This window comes from Corvus kubaryi, unplaced genomic scaffold (assembly GCF_017639235.1).
Source record: "Corvus kubaryi isolate FWS band 111438036 unplaced genomic scaffold, C.kubaryi_AGA036_p1.0 137, whole genome shotgun sequence".
Taxonomy (NCBI): domain Eukaryota; kingdom Metazoa; phylum Chordata; class Aves; order Passeriformes; family Corvidae; genus Corvus; species Corvus kubaryi.
This window is the reverse complement of record NW_024580671.1, coordinates 579,429-603,860: the sequence shown is the minus strand read 5'-3', so window position 1 is coordinate 603,860 and position 24,432 is coordinate 579,429. Positions and strand designations below refer to the sequence as shown.

The window sequence follows — 24,432 nt, the reverse complement described above, 5'->3', positions numbered from 1 at the left end:
ATTACAGTGTCATCCTAATTCAATCCCATAAATCCCACTGTTAAGTAGATCTCAGGACCTCACACTCAGATTTGCTCAAGTGAGACCCAAAATGGGAAAAGTAAGTAATAACAGATCATGGCTGCAGAGCACAGCACTGTTTGGGACAGGCTGTCACCCACTGATCACTGACTGGTGTCCAAGTCAAGAAGCACAGATGTGCATACCAAACATGGTGAGAGAAATCAGAACCAGAAGAGAAAGGAGAAATGAAACAAAAATAAAACACATCAACAATAAAAAGAATGAAAACATATTACATATCCTCATGGGGAATCAGAAATTCCTGTGCTTCTAAGATTACATTAGATTATTACTTCTGCTTTCTAGCAGTTTTGATACTTGCCCTTGTCATTTCATGCTGTATAGGAGAGTGCGTGGCTGCATAGTTTGAATACTTGTGCCTGACTTTATACTGGAGTGCACTGTGACTACTTTTCATAGGCCAAGCATCCTGTGCAATGGCAACAGATTCTAAAAACTAAATTTAAGAAAGCACCAATTGCCTCTTGCCATCTATGAATATGTTGCTAGAGACTGTATGCTAACAGGTAATGCTAAGATTGCTAAAGCATTGCTGGAAAATGAAAATTGATCTGGAGCTACAGGAAAAGAAACTGAATCTATTTACTTATAGGTCTCACTTGATTCTGACAAAATACTTAAATCATAATTCCGACAGAAATTTTCCAGAAAAGCTTTTCAGCAAAAGCAGGCACTGAGGTGTTGCCTCTGACTTTCAATCACTATGAACTCTGTCCCCTCTGCTCACAACATGTGCTTCCAGCAAAAGCTTTACTGAAACCATCAAGATTTTCTTAGTAGGAGTAAGAGTAGCTCCTCAGCTGTTTTTGTAGATACCCAGATGAACCACTATTTCCTTAGTCTTCAGTTATCATTGGTTAGTCTATTAAAACTTCTGCCTGTGAATGACACCGGTGAAAGTCATCTCTAATACATGATTTTATATATACTTTCATTTAATCTAAATAGATAAGTATTCCTACTGACTTCAGTGAAATTGCCCACACAAGGTTGTGAGCATGTGTATGTCCCTAGAATGATGGTCTACTTGGAGGAAAATTAAAAGAGAGAAATCAAAAAAGAACGACTGTAATGAAAAGAAAGAAAGAGAAAAGTGGTTTTTGCAGAGATTCTCAGCATAAACATAGCAGTCCTACAGAAATGCAGCAACAGGTAATGTCAGACTTTCAAAAATAAAAATGTCAAAAGTAATTAACTTGCTAAGTTCGCTGTACCACATCGTTTCATCAAGAAGGGACTCTTCTCTAAAGCCTGCTCTCAGAGAAGGTATTAAGAAGCAGTAAGACCTTAAATCATTATAGACAGTCATTATATTGATAAATAATAAGTTTTTATATTCACAAAGTGTTTATATTTAGCTTTAAACCACTTTGCTTTGCAAAAAAAATATTACACACATTAGTCAAAATCAGCTTTTTTTCCAAAGGTTTTTGTTGTTTTTCCCTCTTCAAGTTCAACTAAAAAAATCCAAAAGCACAGGTTTCTTAGAACACTCAGCACTGAAAATTACTTGAACATGTTTGTGTCAGCAATTCCTATTTCTTTAAGGTCAGACCTGGTTGAGACCCTATTAAATGCAGGGAGAACATTTTATTTACTTAGACACTGAAGTAGACGATGCCATAAAATTGCAAAAGCAAATAGATATTTGTATATCATTTGGGGTCAGCTCAGCATTATAATGTTTCCCAAATGTATAAAGTTGCTCTCAGGCAATAAATCAGAGTGTAAAAAAGGAAATTTAGTGTTAAGTTGTCCTAAGCCAAATATTTTTTGTATCTGCTCAACAAACTGAAATACAGCAATATGAAAATCAAGATGTTTTTTGTTAAGAATACCAATACAAATGCCATCATGATTTTTCAAAGGCTTCTAAAGAAATTAGTACTTCAGCTATTTTTTCAAACTTTGAATAAAAACAAACAATAAGATTTCATTCATAGCAGGAATAATAAATTTTGCTACATCCCACTAAAAATTATAACAGACTCTGCTGTGATGGCAGTACCTGATAACATAGCTAAACAGATAAAAGGTAGCACAGAAAAATGATAACACTCCTTGGAATATGAAATCAAAATATTCAATAAGAATCCTATCTCCTTTGTTACTCTTCAGTCACCTATTCACAAGCTATGAGTTGTTTAAACACAGAGTATCCTTGAGAATTTAGAATACTTCACCACTGCAATTATTACAATCTATTTATTTATTTATTTGGAAAAATAAAAATTAGAATTTTGGATGTGAAAGTGATAAATAATGGGTAATAGAGAAATATAGCTGCAATGAAAGGTAGTATCTGAAGACAGATGAGTCAATTCATCTTAATAATAAGTCATACTTATTTATGCCTAATAAAATAGGTAGGAAGAAAATGTAAAATAGCCCTAGTTTATGATTTGGGGTTTCTTTTGGTTGTTTTTGTTGTTTGGGTTTTTTTGTTGTTGTTGTTGTTGTTGTTTTGTATTTTTCATTTTTAAAACTCAAAACAAGGCTAACATTTTCTTTCTTCTATTTTGTTTCTCCTGTTCTACTTTATTCCATGGATGTTTGTCTGTGCATTATCACCCATTTTAGGGCCTTGTAAACCTTTAAAAGTGGGATACCACACTGTCATTTTCTCTTTCAAATAAGAGTTAATAAGCACTTGTGTTCCCAGGGGAATCAACAGGTGCTGTCACTTACAGTGAGAAGATGTTGCCATTCTGCTTCTCTGTGGTATCTTCCCCTGTGTGAGGATGAAGCCCCTCCAGGTTGTGATTCTCTGCTAAACTTGCTTCATGTCTGTCTGTCTGTCTGTACCAATCTTATTTAAAACATCCATTCTCTAAGCAGTAACTTAGTAAAGACCCGTGTCATGCAAAAAATTCTCACTTCAGGACATAAGCATTCTATCTCAATGCAAATGCATAACCTTACAGCATTATAAAATGAAAAAAGAATGAGTAGATTTCAGTCTTCCCTACTTGAAATGTGATATAATGTATAATAGAGTAAATAAACCTTTTGATTATGCTCTATTTTCTACCAAATTTAATATTTTATAACACTTTATAAATTATTACTCCAATGTAATGGAGCCTTGAAATCATTATTCTCACATTTCTCTACGCTTTGTGGGCCAATAACCAGAATAAACCTTGTGCTGAATCATTCAAGTGCTGTATAGGTATTGTCAAGAGCGTTCATGATGGGACTTCAAATCAGCCAAAGCTTTGAGCTGAAACTTCAAATTTTGTTTTTAAAGCGAGTGCTCTGAAGAGCTGAAACTAATACCATTTTCCCCAGTCCTGCTTTCCTCTGGTCTTGCTTTCCAAGCCATTGACTTTCCAGTGGTTTTCATCCAAATCAAATTGTACACAGTTCATTTTGGTTCCTTTACAACATTTCCTTCTTTCCTCTCAAGATTTAAGTCTCTGGTTTTTTTGTCTTTTCCTGCCAGGCTTGTTTCATGTTTTCTGCCTCATTCAGACAAAGCAAATGGACTGACTTCTGCTCTGCTGTCAGTGTCTGTGCTTTAAATACTTGTATACTCTATTCAGGATATAGGCTTTTAGCTAACAAATAAAACAGTCATACCATCCTTGACAAGTCTAGACTGAAGTAAATCTTACCTTTTTTCTATGTAAATCTGATACAGAAAAATTTTCACACAGAAAATTCAGCCTTCTGCCCCAAGTCCAATCTCATAAATCTGGTCTACACTTCTACAGTCCTAGGCTAAGTTTTCAAAGCCACATACAGTTCAGTCTCTTCAGAAGAGAGCTAAATAATCTGAGAAAAAATAAAGCAGAAACAAACCAGAAAATTTGAAATCCCCCACTTTTGCAATAATAGGGCTTTCAATACCCAGTGAAATTTATTTGCAAAAGATTATTCTAATGAAACAAACATTACTAATGTTAGCTTGTCTCTTGAAAAGATAACTCTACCTCCTTACCCACATCATAATACTTTTCAGATCACTATGAGCTTGTCTTTTGCATTGCAGTACCTACAACTACAATTACATGTTGTCTGTGTATGATTCTTTTTACAGTAATTTTTTTTTTAGCATAAAACAAAGTAAAGCAAAAACTTTTAACTAGTTGTATTTGAGAAAAAAACAAATTGTTGGCCACACCAGCAGTAGGAGCAAAGGTGTCAGGAATATAGTTTATTGTTAATCAACTTATTTAAATTAGTGGAGTCCAGGACATGCTGGAAGAAATTCCTCTTAAACTAACTTTACTTGCAAAATGGAAGCTAAGGACTTGCATCAGTATTTATATTTTAATCAACTTTTGCATGAAAATATACATGAACAATATTTTAAATTCATAGCAATTATGTATCTCAGTGACATACTTTTTCTTTCACTTTGTTAATGAGAAAGCAGAGGTGCATTCTATGCAAGGCAGAAAGAATGAAAAATGACTTAAAATGGCATCAAGCTATTCTTGGCATAGCTAGTTATTCTGAGAACAAAAACCCAACAGCTTCTCTTCTATTAAATTCAAACTGTGCTCTGCATTGTAAAACAAAAAAGATAAAGAAACAGGTTCAAGTATTAAAGGTTTACTGCCATGCAAAGCTATATAGTGTACTGTTCTCTCTCTGATAGAAAAAAGCACCAGCATATCAGACCACAATGAATGAGTTGGTTGAGACACTGGTGAGTCACAGCACAAGGATTTTGTCAAAACGGAAACTGCACAGCAAAGCTGTTCAAGTAGTCAAGAAGCACATAGAAACCTGCATATTTTTCATAAGAATAAACAGTATTGAATCTTCAATCAAGATAGGCAAACAGTGAAAATATTTCTGGCAGTATTGAAATGACATTTTAAATGAATACTCTGGTTGTGTTACACTGAGGTGGTTTTTCTGTCACCAAGCTTTCTGTCACAAAGAGACAATGAAAGTCAAGTTCAAGCCACAACAGTTATTCCTGAGTGAACAGAAGTGTTTAGCACATATGAATATTGAGCTAAGACATTGCAGTTGTTCAAGTGTTGGAGGAAAACTGTGCTGTAGATATTCTCTAAGCAACCAACAGACTCTCAATTGTAAATAAGCACAATAAATGAGCAGTATAAGAGATGTACAAGTTTACAAATAAAGTTTAAATGCTATATCTATAAGCAAATCAAGGAGCTAAACTCATCAACCACTCCTTTGGTAGGCATCACTTGTTTATTGGTATTTCAAAGCTAAAGTTGTGACTGAGTTCTCAAGTAGTCAAACCAATGAAGGATATTTAGCATGTGATGATCACATTGGCAGCTTAAGTTGCTGCCTTTCATCTCCCTGCTGATTTAAATCTCTTCCTCTCTCTATGGCTCTTAAAGAAAGATCTTCTGAGAGGAAAATGTCCAACTTTGACTTGTCTGTCTCCACTAACTGCAGAGGAGCACAGAGGACACCAGCCTCCTATCCCAAATACCTATAGCTATTCAAGAGTAGATGATGCGCTGAAGCTACTCTACTGCAGCAAGAAGGACTTGATTCAGAGGGGTGTTGGACTTGTCTCATTTAAATGAGAAAACCAGAGGATATATTTAAACGAGAAAATATTAAGTCTTAAAACAAAATTATGGGCAGGGTATCATCAGCCAAATCTGACAAAATCTGAGAAATTCAAATTCTTGCCAAACATGGAATGTGATATCACTGATTCGATTTTGATGAAATGCTCTATGTCCTGCTCTGATGAGGAGTGTCCTTGTGCTTATTCTCTAAAGATACAAACATCATCACATCAGTGAAGAAATGTAGTGGACACTTGTCTTAAGCCTTTGTTCTTCAGCTACCTAAAGGATCTATATTTCAATTTCCTATTTGTGTTATCTGTGTTCACAGCATTATATTTTTCCCAATTTTCAATCAGAACATACAGCATGGATTCATGGCAAATTCTTTACTGTGAGGCACTGGAGCAGGCTGTGCAGAGAATGTATGGCTGCTTCATCCCTGGAAATGTTCAAGGCCAGGTTGGATGGGGGTCTGAGCAACCTGGTCTAATGGAAGGAGTCCCTGCCCATGGCAGAGGGGGTGGGAACTAGATGATGGTTAAGGTCCCTTCCAACCCAAACCGTCCTTTGATTTAGGAAATTTTAATGAGTCGCATAGCAAAATGAACATACCTGTTTTGTAAATGATACTCTGTCATGGCATCAAGCCATGGCTATTCAATGGGTTTACTACTAGCAGACACCAAACAAGATGTCTGTACAAATTCCTAAAACTTTTACATCATTTAAGTGCGCAAAAGTTTAAATAGCTTGGTGAAATAGAAAAGTTTTGCTAGAGAAAGAAAAATGTGTGTGAAAGAAAAATAAACTGTGTTTATTTCAAAGTTATTCAATTATTCTTCCTGAATTTAAAGAAGAATATGTACAGAAGTATTGATTAGAGGACAAAATTCTCTCAGTAAAAGGTCCTGGGCAAGATTTCAAAGTTACTGATTACAGACCACTCAAAAAAAACGGCCTACATTTATGAATCTAAGTGTTCAGTTCTCTGATGATTATTTTGAGGGGTTTCAAATTAGCTCCTCAATCATTTTTGAAACTATTTCTTCTGAGGAGGAAAAAAATATTCCCTGAAATTAAATTATATGTTGCAACTCCTTAATACAGGTTATAATTTTTTAAAATATTTGTTGCAAAATACAACTTTGATCTTCTCGATGGTATTAGTACATAATTTTCTTGCTAGGATCAAAATAATGACTGAAGTAATTATGCAGAATCCCCTTGTAAAGTTGTAAAGGTTCACTATGAAGAAGGAAGCAACTGGGCATGTCATTGTTGCCATTTTTCCTGATTCCAAAATCTTATAGAAAAATATCAAACTAACTGAACTTTTTAAAAAGTTCTTCTACACTAAGTTTGCAATAGACTTTCAAAAACTCAAGCTTATTTAAACAAGTTTGGATTTCTTCACATTCCAAGTTGCAGAAACAAGTACCTAGCCAATCTGCAATACTTTACAGAGATATTTAGCTTAGAGCTTACCGGTGATCTCTTTAAATAAGCAGCTATATTAATAGTTGCAGCTGAACAAAACTTTCATAATGACATTTGCGACTTTGTTATGGAAGTGGATCTCTAGAGGGGATCAGACTGATGTGATTTAGTTCAAACTGGGGTAGGATCATCAGCTGCCCCATATCACCCCATTTTTAAATGAAGATCCTCCAGCAGGACCCCATTCCTTAGCATATACCTCAGTGACCTCTTTGTATATTCCCAAATCCAAGGTTTTGAGTTTTCAGAGTACCATAGCAATAAAGCTTTCCTACCTCCTTTTTCTTGCACATCTGCTGGGATTTAGCCTTCCTTCCTATCTCTTTAACCATTTATTACAGAACTGGTTAAATCATTTTTCTATATCCATTCTAACAAGTGGATACATAAAAACAGCTGCAATTTTTTCTGGCTTCTCGCTGAGATACCTGTTTCTGGAGAAAATTTTGGACATCTGGAAGTATTTTTTGTGATAAGGGAACAGTGGAGTGACATTAAACAATGCGAAAGAAAAAGGATGAACAAAATATCCCCATGATAATGTTCATATTTATTTGAGCAGCAAAATAACTCGGTCTTTACATTTTTATTTGTTGACATGTAGGCCTGTACTAAAAGAATAAATAAGAGGAGCCAGAATTAAACTGACATGTAGACTTCATCATTCTGAACCTTTACATATCTGTCCCTTTCTCTACTTAAGCTGTTTTAGATTTAAAGCATTTGAGGTGAATATTTACGTCTTTCTAAGCATTTGCAGCAAACAGGAATCAGAAACATAAATCTTTGTGTGGTTCAGTGGATGCTATCTCAAAAGAATCAATAATGCAGACATTTTATTTGAAGATTTCTGCAAATAAAATCTGTTTCTCTGCAATACTGTCTTACCTTGATTATTATGTAGATTATTTTCTTCCACAAATCTGTTTCCTATCACGTGACTGGAACACAATACATGATTTGAAAAAGTAATAAGTTAAAACTGTAAAAACCTAATAGAAATCTCTTAGTCCAAAAATCTTCCAGTGCATGTCACAATTCAAAAAGGCACAAACATAAATCTGGACGGTTTGTCTAAAGCCTTGTGAACAATAGACTAAGCAACCTCAAAGTCAAGCCTAACTTGTCTTTATCTTCTTTTAAAAAAAACTTACACAGTGAGATAAATGGACCCTAAATAGTGTTTCCTTTGGACTTTTATTTTCTTGAAAATTACAGTGATAAATATTTCATTTTGTAGTCCTTCTAATATTGGCCAAATAAACAAGAGGTTGAATTCACAGAATAGGAGCAGAGTTGATCAGTCCTTAAAGACATTCACAGCTGAGAAATGTTAACCCCACATGTGGACACTGGAGCCCAGGCCCGGTATTTCTAAACCAATAGATGAATGCATTTCTGGACGTGTCTTTCTCAGTCTTGCTTAATGTTCAGAGGGATATTAGAGACTGGAGCACATATTTCTATACTTGCCTTAAAATGCTTCTGAAAATTAAGGTAGGGAAATATTCTCTGAGGATCCGTGCAAAGAGGAAGAGCTCTGGCAGAACACAGTGAGACCAAATAAACTTTTGTTTTGAAAGGTGGAATGCGGAGCTGGGTCTCCTCAGTCATAAATGAGGTCCCTTGGAATGGACCTACTAGTTAAATAAAGACCACCTGCTACTGTGGGAATTTGGAGGTGTAAGAAGTACCACACCATAATTTCACAATTCCAGCCATAGCCAGATTCAGGGGCATATACCTTGTGCTTGTATTCTCCTATACAATATTTATTGCCTACCATCTCTCTTTTTCAAAGGATTACATATTTTAATTCTTTATTAAATGAGGTACAGTCTCTCTTTATACAAGATTTTAACCACTAAGGTACATTTAGGTAAAGAATAATGCAACTGAGTGTATATGCCAATACTGGTTTTAGATAGAAATGTGAGTCATATTTGGTTTTAAATTAGAAAAAAAAAAACCATTAAACAAGCGAGAATACAGTGATGACAACTTGGCATTTGCTGTGATTATCAATGGTCCTGCTCATGTGAAAAAGAGTGTGGACTCCTTAATGACTACAAGTTACCAGGGCTATGGCTTTATATTCCAGCTGAGATAGCATTTCCAGAAGGGAATGTTCTCTCCTGCCATGCTGGAATCATCTTCTATTGGCAGTTCCACAGAGATAAGAGTGACACCTAGTGAATCATTAACACTTACAACATTTTTCTGGGAATGAAAATGGTGGGGAAGGAACCCTTATTAATCTCTCAACCAATATTTAGATAATCCTCTTAAAGATCTGATGAAATTTCAGCCCTAAATAGTTTAGCATCATTACAAGATCAAATGTTAAAGAATTATATTAAGTGTGCCTGGTGTGTTTAATTTTTTAATTTTGATAATGCATCTGGTAAAAGGGTCTAATAAAATACAAGGCTTCCCCAAGAAAATAGAAACTCTTCAATCCTTTTCAATAACATCATGATATAAAGAAAGTGCAAGACCCAAATTCTTTTCTTTTTCACATTATTTTCATCTTATTCAACAATTCCCTTGGGTCTTACTAAACATTTATCTTTATTTTCATGAAACTATAAAGAACATGTTTTAACCATAGAAGAGAATGAGGCGGATATTTCAGTCTATCCTAGTTCGGGCAATTTAGAAATTATTCTTCGGTAAGACTGACTGAAAAGTGACTGCAGTTCTTCCTCCATTTTAACAGACTTTATACATTGTTTCACGAGTCTAGAAGTGCTTTAAGGTTTAAATGAACACAACACTCCTTTGTTATCTGTTGCCCTAACATCAGCAAAAAGCATTGGCACTGAAATGCTTTTAATGTAATACAGTTTCTTTTACCTATTGGCTGTTCAAAAATGAGGCAGCCAAAATCTATATGCAGGCCAGAATGGTGACCTGTAGTTTCCAGATCTATTGATTTTTAGCACTCAAAGATGTATGGATTTTATTGCAAGAATATATCTCTTTTTCCAAGGCAATAAAGTTGTCTAGCAAGTCACAACAGATAATAAAGCTTAATAAAGCTTACATTTATTAATTCATGTTATGAGGAAAGTAAATTTTCCAACTTTTTAAATCAAAGGCATGTTTTAGTTGTGGTTCTGTGAAGACTGTCACTTAAAAAATAGTAAAGTTATCAGAATAAAATACTAGAGTCTTCCAGCAGTCTATGTGTTCAGCTTATGATGATGTTGTAATTGCATGTCAAATTCAGCAAAAGCAGTAGGTTTCCACAGTGTGCCAGATACCAGCAAATCAGGACACTACACCTATCGTAAAGCAGAACTTACAACCAGGAGATAGTTTTGTGACACAAATTAAAAATTAGCTATGAGTACAGACTGATATTTATTATTTATATCAGTCAAAATCCGTGATTCGGTTTTATTAAAATTCATTACATGCTGATTTGCATAACCTCTGGGTGGAATTTTCAAGATCCATTGGGATAAAAATGATGGTTAAATTTGTATGAATTTTAGTGAAAGCAAAGCAGGAAATTTTTCAGGAAACAATTTTAGGATGCTGCATGTCCAACCTAGTTTCACGTCCAGGCAATCTTAGGTATCAATGATAGCTCTCCTCTTGCCAGTTTTGAAAAAGTGGGCACGTGCAGGTCGAGGAAAGCAGTGTATCACTGCCTATTTTCCATCTCAAATACTGTTAATACTCAGTCTTCACAGTCACAAAACAAGAGGCTCTTGCACCCAAAAATAGTGAAGGCTTTTGATTCCGTCCAGCATCAGTAAGGACTTCTTAACAACAGGACTTTAAAACAGTAATTGGTTTCCAAAAAGATCCAGTCTTGTATATCCAGATTTCCCCAGATCTGGAGCTGGTCTTGAATCTTTTCATGTGTATGCTGATTTACATAAATGTTATATCATAACACAGCCTCCAGCACGTTACAATACTCACTGCTTACAAAAAAACCCCAAAGTCACCAAAGGAGAAAAAAGAGGTTGACAGTAAACTTATAAATAAGTGTGTTGCTCAAAGGTATCACAGTAAAAACATCCATTTGACTCATTCAGAAACTGAAAACCACCCAGAAGAAACTTCTTAAGAAGGTTTTAATGTTGAAAACTTCAGAAACTTGTGAAATATTATCACATAACTGATACATATTCTTTTAAAAAGAGCAGATACTTGACACCCCAAAAAATACCAAATACAATTGTGTTTCAAGAGTTAATCAGGGACTTTTTAACACAAATGTTCAGCTAATTCTTCACTTTTTGTTTCCGTGAAGATACTTTTATTAAGCGTCCACAGATTAGATCTCATGAAAACTTTGACCCGTATTTTTCAGACTCCACTGTGCCTTGCTTCCAAGAAGGTGGCCCACAGCAGGACCAAGACTCCACATGGCAACTGTTTGTAGACATACCCACCTTCAGCCAGGCTCTGAGCACTGCAGAGCATGTAACCTTTGACACAGCATCGTGCAAACTCTGCTAACCTGCTTCTTCCACAGTCCTGCTTCCTGCCTCACCAGCATAACTGGAGCATTTGCACGTTTCCATGAGCTCTCTCACAAGTTGCATGTATGGGAAGTATTTGGCCCCTTGTGCTGGAAGAGTCCCAGTCATGATAATTAAGATACAATAGAAGCTATGCCTGAACTCCTGCACCATTCCAGTACAAGGGTAAGACAGAGGTAGATATTTCCATGCTCTGCAATTTTAGAACCCAAAATCTGTTCTTGAAGGCAGAGGCAACTGTTATGCGAAATACCAAGCAACACTCACAGTCTTCTGTTTTAAAAGTTAGTTCCATATTCATAAATTCCACGGAATCTCTTATTTTTTTGACTTCTAGCTATTCTTTCTGCATAATAATCTCACAGAGGTGGTTCTTTTTGTAATTCTTGTCATCTGAAGCATCTGATTTCTTCTAACAGTTTTGGAGATAGAAATTTTCCTATTCAAGTTTGCCTAAATACACATGAGGAAAGATAAACATTAAATTTAAATTTTGATTTTGTGTGGGCTTACTATACCTCTCATTGAAGTAATTTCAACATTTATTTATTCATATTCCCAGAACCCTTATAAGGTAGCCAAGTAATATAATCTGTTTTATAGATTAAAAGTTTTGCTGCTGTTAAACAAGATAACTACTCTCCCCAAAAGTTTTACAGACTTATGAATATAATCTGGACATCTTGCCTTGCATGCAGGACTTTCCTAGTGTCAAAAAAAAACCCCAAAACAACAACAACAAGGAAATAAAACCCAAAACAACAACAAAACAAAAAAAATCTAGAAAGAATATATATGAATGCTGGCAATGTTTCCTCAGCTGTATTACATATTGCTAAATAACAAAGTAAATCAGAGGAAAAAGTAAACCAAAAGTCTTTCTATCAGACTACAAGGGAGGTCCAGATGATCTCTCATTGTTTCTGTCTTAATTTAGAAGAATTAGGAACATATCTGTAGAAAACACCACATCTTGTTGGGGACCTCAAGTCCATGATGTATTTGTTTCAGGATGCTTTGCTTTGAACTGTCTCCAGCCTGGTCCCATGCACTGAGTGTTCTCAGTAGCTGGAGTGCTTTAGATGTAATTTGGGAATGCACCTTCTGGCTTCTCTTACCCAAATGAAACTCAGTTCATCTGCTCTGAGTCACCCATGCAATAAGAACCAAAGCCCAGCAAATGGGAATAGCCAGAGTATTTACTTTAGTGTGCCCCACATTCTAGCAAAAGTGCTGAAGAGAATATATCCTTTTTATTTGTTGTGCCAATTATGCACTATATCTAGTGTGCTTTGTAGTAGCCTGACCTTGGAACGGCAAGAAATTTTGGGAACTCCCTGTCTCCTCCCCACTAGCTACAAGAAAGACAGCTCCTGGATTTTGAGCACCAGATTGTGCGACTCTGCACTGGTATTTCCAAGCTCTACAGGACCTGCATTCTAATTTCCCCTTTCCATAGCAAAAGAAGGATCAACTTGGCCTCAGACTGTATGCAGAAGGATTTATATAAGCAGTTATCGAATGCTGGTTAAAACAACTGTTAAAAAAAAATGCAATCAAATCAAGACAAATATTTAATTAACGTTTCCTATATTTGATAAACATGTTAGATTAAAAGGATTTGCTACCCTAACAAAAAAAACAACAAAAAAACCCCAACACCATCAAAAATACAAAAATCCCCAACCAAAGCAAAATAAAACACCCCAAAATGAATGAAACAAAAAACCCAAACATACCCTCTTCCCCAAATCACCATTTTAATCTCTGGTGATTTGCAGGGCTGTTTAAAAAAAAAATATTGTCATATTTTTAAAAAATCAGAACAGCTTTATTTTGAAACTTATTTCTTTTTTATTTTAAATGTAGTTTAAAATAAGTTTTTATTGTTCTGATTTTTATTATCTTGCCGTTACCTGAAAATGAATATTTGAAATAGATATGTACATATGAATATATATTACTGGAAAATCACAACTTTAGTTTTAAATACCATAACATTATAGTTACAGAATACTGCATATTACTACAATACCTTAGAAAATATTAACAGAATAAAACTGATTTCTGCAAAATGTAGGTGGCAAGCAGTAGCATTTATATAGATATTTATATAGATATTTTCATTTCTCTTCATATCACTTGACATTCATGTCCAGATGTTCTATATTTGTACTATGCCTTAGATACGAAAGGTACTTTAAAAACTTCGAGAAAAATAGATTAAGGAAAAATTTGCTGATTCTCCTGACCCCATCTGATCAGTCTGAGTCACACTGTGCAATGTGAAATGACTTTTATTACGACAACTTCTATTGTCACAGACACTACAGAGAAAAGAATGCAGGAATTCAGGATTCAGCATGCCTTGCAGCAAGGCACACAAAAAAATATTTTTTAATCAATAGAAGCAAAATTTAAAAAAAAACCAAAACAACAAACATTGAAAATTAAAATGAAATTCAATTAAAAAAAAAACACCCAGAGAGTTAACACAAGTTATATACAGAAAAAGGAAATATTTCTATTAGGAAGGAACATATGAGAAGTCTATGAAGACATTGAAACTGCAAAGCACTGTTCTGAGCGGAGTATGCATAGTAACATCTGGGTTGTAGCTCTACAGACACACTTAAAAGGCAAACAAAATAATTCTTCTTTGTTCCAATGATTAAGGGGCTGAGGGAACTGTGGGTTTTAATGCTGCACATGGACAACCTCCTAAGAATGTTCATGGGCATACACTATGAAGGGAATATAAGGAGCATGAGGTTTCCTCCAACCATATTTCCTCCTCCTACCAGATTCTTATACCCAGACTGTTATGATGAAGGGAGAAAGTGGGGCATTTTCTGTGACCATGTAAAAGAGGATTAGACAGTGGCATATTCATTTAGTACTTTCATTTCTCCTAGAACAAATAAGGGATAAACCACACAGAAATTTTCTGCAGCAAAAAGAAATGAGGTCTCCCACATTTTAAACTTTTTCTCTTTGCACAGGCTAACAGTGCTTCTTCATTCCTGTTTAAGAAGGCAAAGAAATTATAAACCAAGTAAAAACCTAGAATTCAACTCTTGGTACTTTCCTTTTGTTCATCTGGTATAAAATTGCATAAGGAATAGGATGTTATTCTTATCTGGATCTTGGGTGAGGGGTTCTTCACTCTACCAACTAATGGTAACAGTAACAGGCTACATTCTTTAATTTTGTACTGGATAGTAGAATCCTTCTGAAGCCCTTTAGAAAAAGCAAAGACATAAGGTGATGGGCAACACAAATAAATCAATGTAAAATAATGATCTAACCAAGCTGAATAGAAAAAATAACAGCAAAGTATAAGGTATAACAGAATAAGTCAATAACCTTAATGTTGGTCCTACAGTATTAACCCTTGTCTATAGAGTCTAAGTTAGGTGTTAACTCTGAGAAAGCCTAAGGTGTTAGTTTTGACAGGAACTTGTCCAACTCAGGCTCCAGGAGTCTTACCTAACTCATGTAGCGAAAGCTCTTCTCTTTGGGGGTAGGCTTAGGAAGCGGTAAAAGAAAATGGAGCTATTTTATCACTATTTATATAGCTCTTTAAATTTCCTTGGGACTGTACAGTACGCTGTTATGACAGCCTCTGGCCAGGAAATCTTACAGTTAAACAGCATGAGCCTGAAACAATATGTTCAATTATGCAAATAAACACAGAGTGGCTCAAAGGGCCAGATGGTGTGAATCAGCCAAGTCTTACACACTTAAGTGGTACTCAAGCAACTTACAGGAGTTAAGAATCTTCCCCAAGGTCGGTTCAGATGGGAGGCCTTGCAGAACATCTGCATTTACAGCTGTTTTGTGAGAAAGGGATGAAAAGTGACTGTGAGAATGCTGTCCAGGCACCCAAGGAAGAACAAAAGAAATCATTAAAAACAGAGGAAACAGAGTTCAGATAGTGGAGAGGAGAGGCTCATGTAGTGTGATTAGGCATGCTATTACAGTGACACTTAGTAACTTAGATGAGCTAATACATCACAGATTTCTTGACCAGTGGTTGTCTATTTCAGGATCTTTTAGAAGAAAAAAAGTTCTAAATTGTTATATTTTCTACAGTAGATTTTGTTTGGTTTTGTTTTCCTGGAATGTAAACAATCTTCAGATGTTTGACAGCTGACATGCTTCAGGGAAAATTAATAATTAAAGGGGCAGGCAACCAGACCTTTGTAAAAATTAAAACCAACCCTTCTTCTTGGACATGTGGAGGTTCTTTTTCTGTGTGGAGACGCTCCATACTATGCACTAATGCCAGAAAGAACCCCAGTAGTTCACAAGGGCACCCAATGGGTGTGGGCTCCTCATTTTCTCACCTGCACTCTTGGTGAACTGGCTGGAATGATGCTCATGGTGTCTGGCAGGGAGGAAGCCCTGCCTGGCCTAGACAGGTTGAAATGGTGGTGGGGCCACTTCTGGCAGCACCAAGGTTTGACTACTGTTGTGGCCACTGTGTGGTCTCCTTCCACTGCTAAAAAATTTCCAGCCTTCCTTTATAACACCTTTTCAAGATGACGTTTTTGTTTTCAGAGCCTCTTGGTAATTCCCTGGTTACTTTTAATTCTGTTTTGTGATTATCTTGCTCTACAGGGTAGCCTGTTTGGGGCAAATCAGACAATTTTGCATATTTCATTCATACACACTGATATTCCCTTGTTAACACTGATATTCCCTAAGCCAACATAATTTTTCCAAGCATAGGCAACACAAGTACCCTCCCAGACTCTGTCCAGGAAAACATCTTGAGACAGTTCATAGTCAACCGAATATGAGCTCCCAATGCAAGACAGGAGCAATACGGCTCAGTTAAATCTTCTTTTTGTAGGTAGTTACTATGGAAACATGGAGAAGCTGTTTTGCTTTTGGAGTAGTCTAGAAATCTGTGTTCAGCTCTACACTGCATTCCAAATTCAAGAAAAGTGGTGAAAAAACCTTTGGATGTTCTAATCTTAATGACAAGAATGACAATTGCATTGAAATGCATTACCAAAAGGTAGAGACATCTGAAATAGCTTAGAGACAACTGATCTCATAATTTAAAGATGTGTACAGAGGAAAAAGAAAATCTCAGAAATAAAGACTTCAGTAGCAGGAAGCTGAAGCTAGACAAGTTGAGATTGGAGAAAAGGTAAATATTTCAGGTGAGTTTCACAATCCTTCCTCTTTAATCAGTTTTATTCTAAATAACTGACTTTGTCTTTTATAATCCAAACTCAATCATCAAAGTGAAACAATACCCTGAGAACTAAAAAACCACACAAACTTCAGAACACTGTATATAAAATTGCATTCCATGTTTTTTCAAATCTTGATCATAAAATTTGATAGTATGTATATATGTATATATGTATATAAAGTTTTCCATGGTACAAATATATACACATAGTAGCTTAAATCACAGAAATAAAATTATTACCTTGTGATATGCAAGTTCAGATGTTACAGTTACTAGAGCTGGATGGAAAATGAAAATAAATTCTGCTGCGATAACATAATGTAAAAAAAAAACCCACCTAAAAAAAGTTAAACTTTAGTACCTCCTTTTTCCTATTAAATGTGAAAGCTCTTGTACGCAGCAGCATGTCATCCACAGACCTTAGAAAAGGAATCATTGTTAATTAGGAATATAGCTGGTGAATAGAACCATAATTACTTTAAGCCTCCTACAAAAATCCCTGTAACTGAAAAAAAATTAAAAGTTAAAAGAAGCTCAGAAGAAAATATAAAGAATTGATAAATAATTGGCATATGGGCTGATTCAATTGAAAGGATATTAATATTAAAAAACTGGAGGGCCTAGATTAATGTCACTCAATCGACAGCAAATGGAGGCAGCACTAAATACCTGTAGGTAGCAAAAAAAGTAGTAGGAGGAAGAGAAGTGCTTTCTTTTTGTTCTGAAATCAGCTCACTGAAGAACCTGGCTACAGGCCTGGCTGCTATCCAACCTACATGCCTCTTCAAGATCTAGAAAGATTATCCGCCTCTCTTTCTGAAAGATAGAAGTTTCAGAGTTGGAGATGTAGGACTTTTCATTTTAAATATTAGTTTGCTTAGTTTTCCACTTATTTTTCTCAATTAACTTATGAAATCATCTTCATACATTACTTCATATGTGCACAATTGAGTTCATTCTAACAGGTGATTGGTGTGGACAAGGAATGCTGAGGCTCCTAAGTACAGAGCTGCTGAGGGCTGTGAAAGAGAGTAGCCATCATTTTGTTCTGCTGATTAAAGGACATGTTTATACTGAATACAGCCACAGGAATTCTACTTGTTCAAATCAGTAAGTGTATGTTTTCTCAAACTCTTCACTCTTTGGACATTTTCTTACTTTCAAAACACAGGAGTTTAATCTTCTACTCCTCATTCAACATAAGGAAGACAAATTGTAAAATACTTGCTAGGATGAAATCAGTCATTTCCCAGCCCACTTTGTCCTAGTGTTAACAAAAAGTCTACCTCTGTCCCTAGCATGAGCAGGGAAGAAGATTAAAAATAATTTAAAAAACCAAACAAGCAATCAAATAAACTTAAAGTTTAAAATGTGAAATTAAAAACAGGACTATAATTTAATAATGGTGGTATTCAATTTTTAGTCAATATTTAGGCCACAATAAAGGGCAATGACAGATACTCAGTAAGTAGTCATAGAACAGAAACTGCTTGGCTATGGAGTAGAAGAAGAGGAATAAAAAGGCATTGTGACTGAATGAAAGCTGAAGTCCTCTGTGCCAGCCACACTATTAGCCAGCACATCTCAGAAGTCATAACAACTAGAGGAGGACCTCCATGCTAGTATTTTATCTTATTTTCTCAGGAACCTCTCTAGAATTCAATTTTTTAATGAATGTGTTCCCAGATAACCCTGATTTTCAGCTCCTGAGAACTCCTCCCTTATATACGTAATATTCTTGCTGAATTTTCAGTCTGCACAACAAAAAGTTCTACAGGGTAGAACTGATTTTAAAATGAAATTATTTTAAAATCACATGGAAGCTGGGAACAATAAAAAACATTATCAATTCTAAATTCTTACTTTTAAGACTCAATTTTTGCATGCAAACTCAGAACTTGTTTCAGAACATCACTGCGTATCTCTGTTCTTTTTTTCTCAGAGAAATCACTGTCTCTTTTGTGGACACATGCACAGATTTGTTCACAAGTGGGCATAAAAATAAACTAGGGATCAATTTGAAAATTTTTTCTGAAATAAGGATAAAAATTGGGAGGGAGATGTGCAGGAAAGTTTAGAAGATGTACCTTTGGTCATGTGAGGAGAGGTAAAGACCAGAGGACTTCTGCTCACTCACCAAACCTGGCAGGTGGAGTCTATCCCTCTGTGTCTCTGTCTGTCTGTCTCTCCTTCTGTGGTAGATGGTGTTTAACGGAGTGTCCAAGCTAGGGCAGCCTGCTGTAAGTCCCTGGTAGATCATAATAGTGTAGACAAAGTGCCACGTGAGTGGTGGCTTAATTAGCCAGGCAAAAGGAAGAGATTCACAGCTACCTGCCCGGAAAGGCAATGCTTGCTTACTTTTACAAAAATGCTGCAGCAAGCTAAACACACGGCAGAGGAAATTAATGTGCCTCAAGAACAATATTGGCACAACAGATATCAATAAGCAGATTTGGAAAGAAGCTAAAGGTGAGAGAAGTTTTCCAATAACCTTCAGAGAAGTATCCCTGCTCCAGAGTACGTACTCTTTTCAAGGAGATGATCGCCATATTTGTGTGTGGGATTACATGAAGCCTCTGGCAATGGCAAACCAGACAAGATGCTGTCTAGTAGACACTGTGAGTCTACTAGAATGCTTTTAACAAAGCACTTAGATATTGAATATAATGGGGGACTTGTTAGAATTAATTTTCATTAGACTGTATAATAGCACCAAATTAAGGTGGGGAAATGCATTTTCTTATTACATTAAAAATACAGCTGGATAAAGCAGTTCTGGGAGTTATCCACCAGATACATCAGAGTATACAAAGGTATTGGATACATTGGAGTAATCCATTTTTCAAGATGGATTTCTGATCAGATAAAATTTCTTCAGTTGGAAAAAGTTGGTCCTTTGAATTTCATATAAATTTCTATTTTTAATGTGTGTCTTTTTCTGCCTTGTCTGTCCTTTGTGTCTTGATTACAGTACAGTTCTCTAGATCTTGCAAAAATGAACTGTTAATCAGTTTTTGTCTCTCTTTTTTGGCATGCATTCCTTCAGGTCAAAGATTAAACTTACTGAAATCTTATTGACACATGAGTTGCTGGAAGAGAAGAATTGGTTTTTCTATGCAGCAAGGACCTTAAAATCTGACACAGATATGGGTCAGTATAATTGTAGAAATGTAAACTGTATGCCATTTTATTAAAATAAAATTAATGTAAAAAGATTAGATTTAATATAGCATTTTGGTGACTATGATACAAATTATGCAGAAGTAGGGTTGTGGGATTCTGTTAAGAAAAAGAAGGGGTAGCATCAGAGAAGAGTGATATCACTTTAGGTGCTGCCTGTTAAAAAGAAAATAATAATGTGTTAAATAGGATTTATGAAAATCAGATTATGAGGCTTTCAAGTTAGGCAGCTTTCCAGAGGTGCAAAAAATAATGTCCCTCTTTATATCAAAGTAATCAGCTTTTGCTCTTACAGAGAGTCCATTTACTGACTCTTGTAGGAAAGGGTTGTTTTGCTGTCCAACTCAGCTAATTACTTTAAAATTAAAGGAATAGATTAGTGTAAAATAATAATTCTAATTCCTACTAGTTTGCTTGAGCTTTGGTAGACATGCAAACTATCCATCAACAGGGAGTAAAATACATCATCATAACATTAAAGGTTCTTCTTGAAATCTCTCAAATAATAAAAGAGTGGTAGGAACATAAAACTGTTTGAGGTTCTGACAGGTATAATTTCAAATAGATAGCTAAGAATTGAAGATTATAATCTTTCATAGTCAAAGGTTAGATATAATAACATATCAGCATCTTTGCACATTAGTGTAGTAACACCTCTGAGCAGAATCCCAATCCCTGAATTAAGTGTCCAGGACAATTTACATGAAGAGAATCAGGAGAGGTTGATTCTGAAAAATGCCGGTCTACAAATCTCATACACTGAAAGGGAAGCCTCTGAAAGTAAAGCACTGGGAAATGCCAGCTGTGGCTGAAACCTTGCCTTTCAGAATACAGGCAGAACTAAAGCAAAATGCTAATTCCTGATAGGGATCCTAAGCTTTGTTTTCCCACCTCACATTTTCAATCTTTACTCTTCAGGGCTATCTCAACCAGAAAGAGGGGTAGAAAGCAACTGATTGAAATGGATTTTTTCTGGTTTCCTTTCACCTATTTGGAAGTTAGCATAGAGTCTGAGGCTCTAAACCCAAGGCAGAAGAATAACACTTTCCTGCCACCTGGCTTAGACACCATCTTGGAGATAATCGACATTCTGCTGAAGAAGGCCTACAGCAACTAGACCTAATTTGAATGCCAATGTTGTTTTGAGCTGGAGATCCAACTAGATGACTTCTGCAGGTCCTTTTCAGCCTAAATTACCATTTGGTTCTATGAACCTGGCAAGAACAGCCCACAGAATATCCCTCAATATGGGGATCTGTGTTGAAGCTCTGGAATATTTTATTTCAGTTCTACTCAAAGTGAGTCAAGTTAATGTCCTAGGTTAATCATTTACATAGCAAAAAAAAAAAATAAAAAGAAAAATAATTCAGAGGTAGTCTGAGGCTTCTCAAAAAGTAGGTGATGTCGTCTAAGGAATGGTGAGCCCTCTGTAGCCAGGCAACATCTTAGCAATCAGAGTCAGCAGATTTGGGGGTGGTGGAGTGAAGGTAATGACTTTGCTCTTGGAAGGGGCTTCTCTCACCTCTCCCAGAGCTGCTGCCAGGGTACATATGCCAGCTGCTCCCCCAGTTGTGGTAACAGCTTGGTTTTCCAGGACCCCAAATATCTACTGTTTGCCATGACTAGTTTGTACAGCCATAACCCCCACCTTTGCTCAGAGCTGGCCACATTAAAACTAAGTTCACCCCTAAAATCAGCTTAAGCTCTCTTTTCCTTTATTGACACTGGGTCAAGGTAAAGAAAGTGTAAATTCACTCACCGAAACACAGAGGGAAAGAATGCCTATAAGACCAGAATCTGAGTTGTCCTACAAAGGAAGTTAAATCCAGGAAAGCAGGAAAGTACATGCTCATTCTACTCTGTTCTAATAAAATTCAATCCAAACTCTGAGAGAATAATACAAAGCAAGACTTCTTCTCCAGGATGGGTTGTGTTGATGCCTTCCCTCTGGGCAGGCTAGGCTTGCTCTGAGACCCCTGTCTGAGGATAACTTCTGTGAGGATTGCTACACTATTTTTTTCGGTCTCAGCCCAATACCTTTGACTGCAGCCTAAATCATAAGTTCTCTCACCTAGAGCTGCTAGAGTAAGGGATCAAATCCAGGTTTCAGTTCAAATAAAAAACCTTTCAGTGCTGAGAGCAAGCAATAGGATATCTACCATGTCCATGAGTTCTACTCCCAATGCAGAGCCTGCACTGAGTGTGCTTGCTGTGCACTGTTCTGTGGGTTTCTGGCATATGTGGATGCAAATACAGGCATCTATGCAGCATTTGCAAAATCCTGAATATACACCTCCAGCATATAATACTGTGCTCTCTAAAGTAAAGTCTTTGGTCCCTCAAATCCTGCTTTTGAAGGGGATGCTGACAGCCACCTCTGAAGTCTTAAAATAGGCATGGTCAAGTCACAAAAGGGTTCTGTGGTTAACAGCCCTTCCACAGCTTACCCAAAACCCAGGCTGCAAATGTCAAGGGCGATGTAACATATAATTATTCCAGAAGGACAATAACAATGATGGCATAAAAGCTCTAAATACTCACAGTGCCTTTCTTATTTATATCTGCCGCGGTCACCTACTTGTTCAAGATGAACACAACTCTGAAGTGCAGCTCTTAGTGGCTTAGTAAAAATGGAGATTTTGGTGAAGTCTGGGTCACAGGCGCTCTATTAATAACTTAGAGTTTGAACTAGCACTTTTCTTTTTTTAAAAATAATTTTAATGACTTTTTAAACTTTTTGTTCTTCTTTGCAATAGTTTGGTGACAATTTCCTGAGTGCTTCTGAATGGTTAAGGTCCAATAAAAGTATGTTCAAAGGATTTTTAGCTTTAAATAGCTTTTGTAGATTCTCCCTCATCAGTCCCTCCAGATTTGTAATGGTTCATGACATTAACTTTGCATCCCTTGGGTTTGTTTCTTCTTATGCATTCTAATATTTACTTAGCTTGTACAAATAACTCTGTTATTTGCCTTGAAAATTCCTCATGCTAAATGAAATTGGCCTGCTGATTCTTTACTTCACATTAAAAGCTTTTGAAGGAATTATCACCTGGGCTAGAAAAAGCAGCAAAGTTAACATAAAAGTAATCCCAAACCTTTCCAGAAGTTAGGGAAACTTGTTCATGTTTTGAGGGTTTTTTTATTTGTCATTTATGCACCTTGCAGTGTTTTATGTTTTTAGGAAAGAGCCACAAGCAGACATACAAAGGAAATGGTTCTGTCACTGAATTTGCTGAGCTTATTAATTTAGGAAAAATAGAAACACAGGAAAAAGTCTTCTTGTAAGGCATGCAGGAAAATCTGCTTGACAAAGTTATTTTTTATATTTCCTTCTCTTTTTTTTTTCAAGCATAAAAAATCAGACAATTAGGTACTTCATAGACTCTCCTGAGCTTGTTAAATTTAGTATCTGTATATGATAACTTCACTTACTCTATTCTATTCAGGACAAAAAAGTACATGTTCCTTGCAGGCTCTAAGTGCTCAGAAATCAGTTTCAATTATGTATTTGTTTGCTGAATGTGTAAGTATATTCTGTAGCAGCAGCAGTAATTCAGAAGACAAATTTTGAAGTTGCATAAACAAAAAGACCAAGATTATGGGAACATAATCAGTACTTTAAAAGCACTGCTTTTTTGGATGATTTTCTTTTTCTTTCTGTGGTCACTTTTCATTTTAGATTAATCTATATTCTGATCTGGCTTACCTTCCGGACCCTGAGGCCATGACCAGACCTGACTGATCCCACGCAGGCCTTACAGTCCCTGCACATTACCATCAACCAAGAGACAGTCACACTGACACAAAGGAGAAATGTAACCAGTTACAAAGGTCATGAAACTAGTGCCTTACTGTAAACACTCTTTTTAATCATTTACAGTTATTGATGATCTTTCAGCTTGACTGCTCTCCATCACTTTATATAATCACTAAAATTGACTCTTATAAATGACAGCTAGATAGAAGGAAAAAGTGTAACATCATAAAGTATATTACTGGATAATGAAAATATAAGTGTTTAGAAACTGATGACCAGAAAAATAAATACCTTGGTTTGTTTCCTTATTTTATATTTTAATTCATCAAAGTATTTTCTTTGTTCTGTGATGGGGAAAGAGGACAGCAAAAGCAGATACCAGGAAGAGATTTATGTGACACAATTATTTCTAAAATAGCTGTGGCTGAAATGGAGTAACAAGAAGACAGGCTGGTTTTACTGTAAAAGAAATGAAGACAGCCCAAAAATGAAACAAGGGTCTTTGGTGTCTGTCCAAAGCTTAAGGGCTTTGTTATTTTCTCTTGGGCTATGCTTCTGCTTTTCATTCTAAAATAATGTTTCTTTTGTTGTGCTTTGCTTTTAAGATATCTGGCTGCATTGTTTTGTCCAACCCTCATTGAGCAGCCTCTATTGATCATTCAGGAGGCTGTGGTTTGGTCCCCTCTC

The 24,432-nt window shown here is 36.0% G+C and overlaps 1 long non-coding RNA gene across 4 annotated transcripts; it reads right to left on the bottom strand.

Annotated features, from left to right (window-relative positions):
- Positions 1-8,275: 8,275 nt before the first annotated feature.
- LOC121659490 lies at positions 8,276-23,780 on the bottom strand. Of its 4 annotated transcripts, none has more exons than XR_006014351.1 (3): positions 23,695-23,780; positions 17,049-21,795; positions 8,276-12,052 (listed from the first exon to the last, which is right to left on the bottom strand). It is a non-coding gene; the product is annotated as an uncharacterized LOC121659490 (long non-coding RNA). The 4 variants fall into 4 exon arrangements; XR_006014350.1 differs by having other exon boundaries at positions 17,049-19,056; XR_006014349.1 differs by lacking the exon at positions 23,695-23,780 and having other exon boundaries at positions 17,049-23,688.
- Between the last annotated feature and the right edge of the window lie 652 nt (positions 23,781-24,432).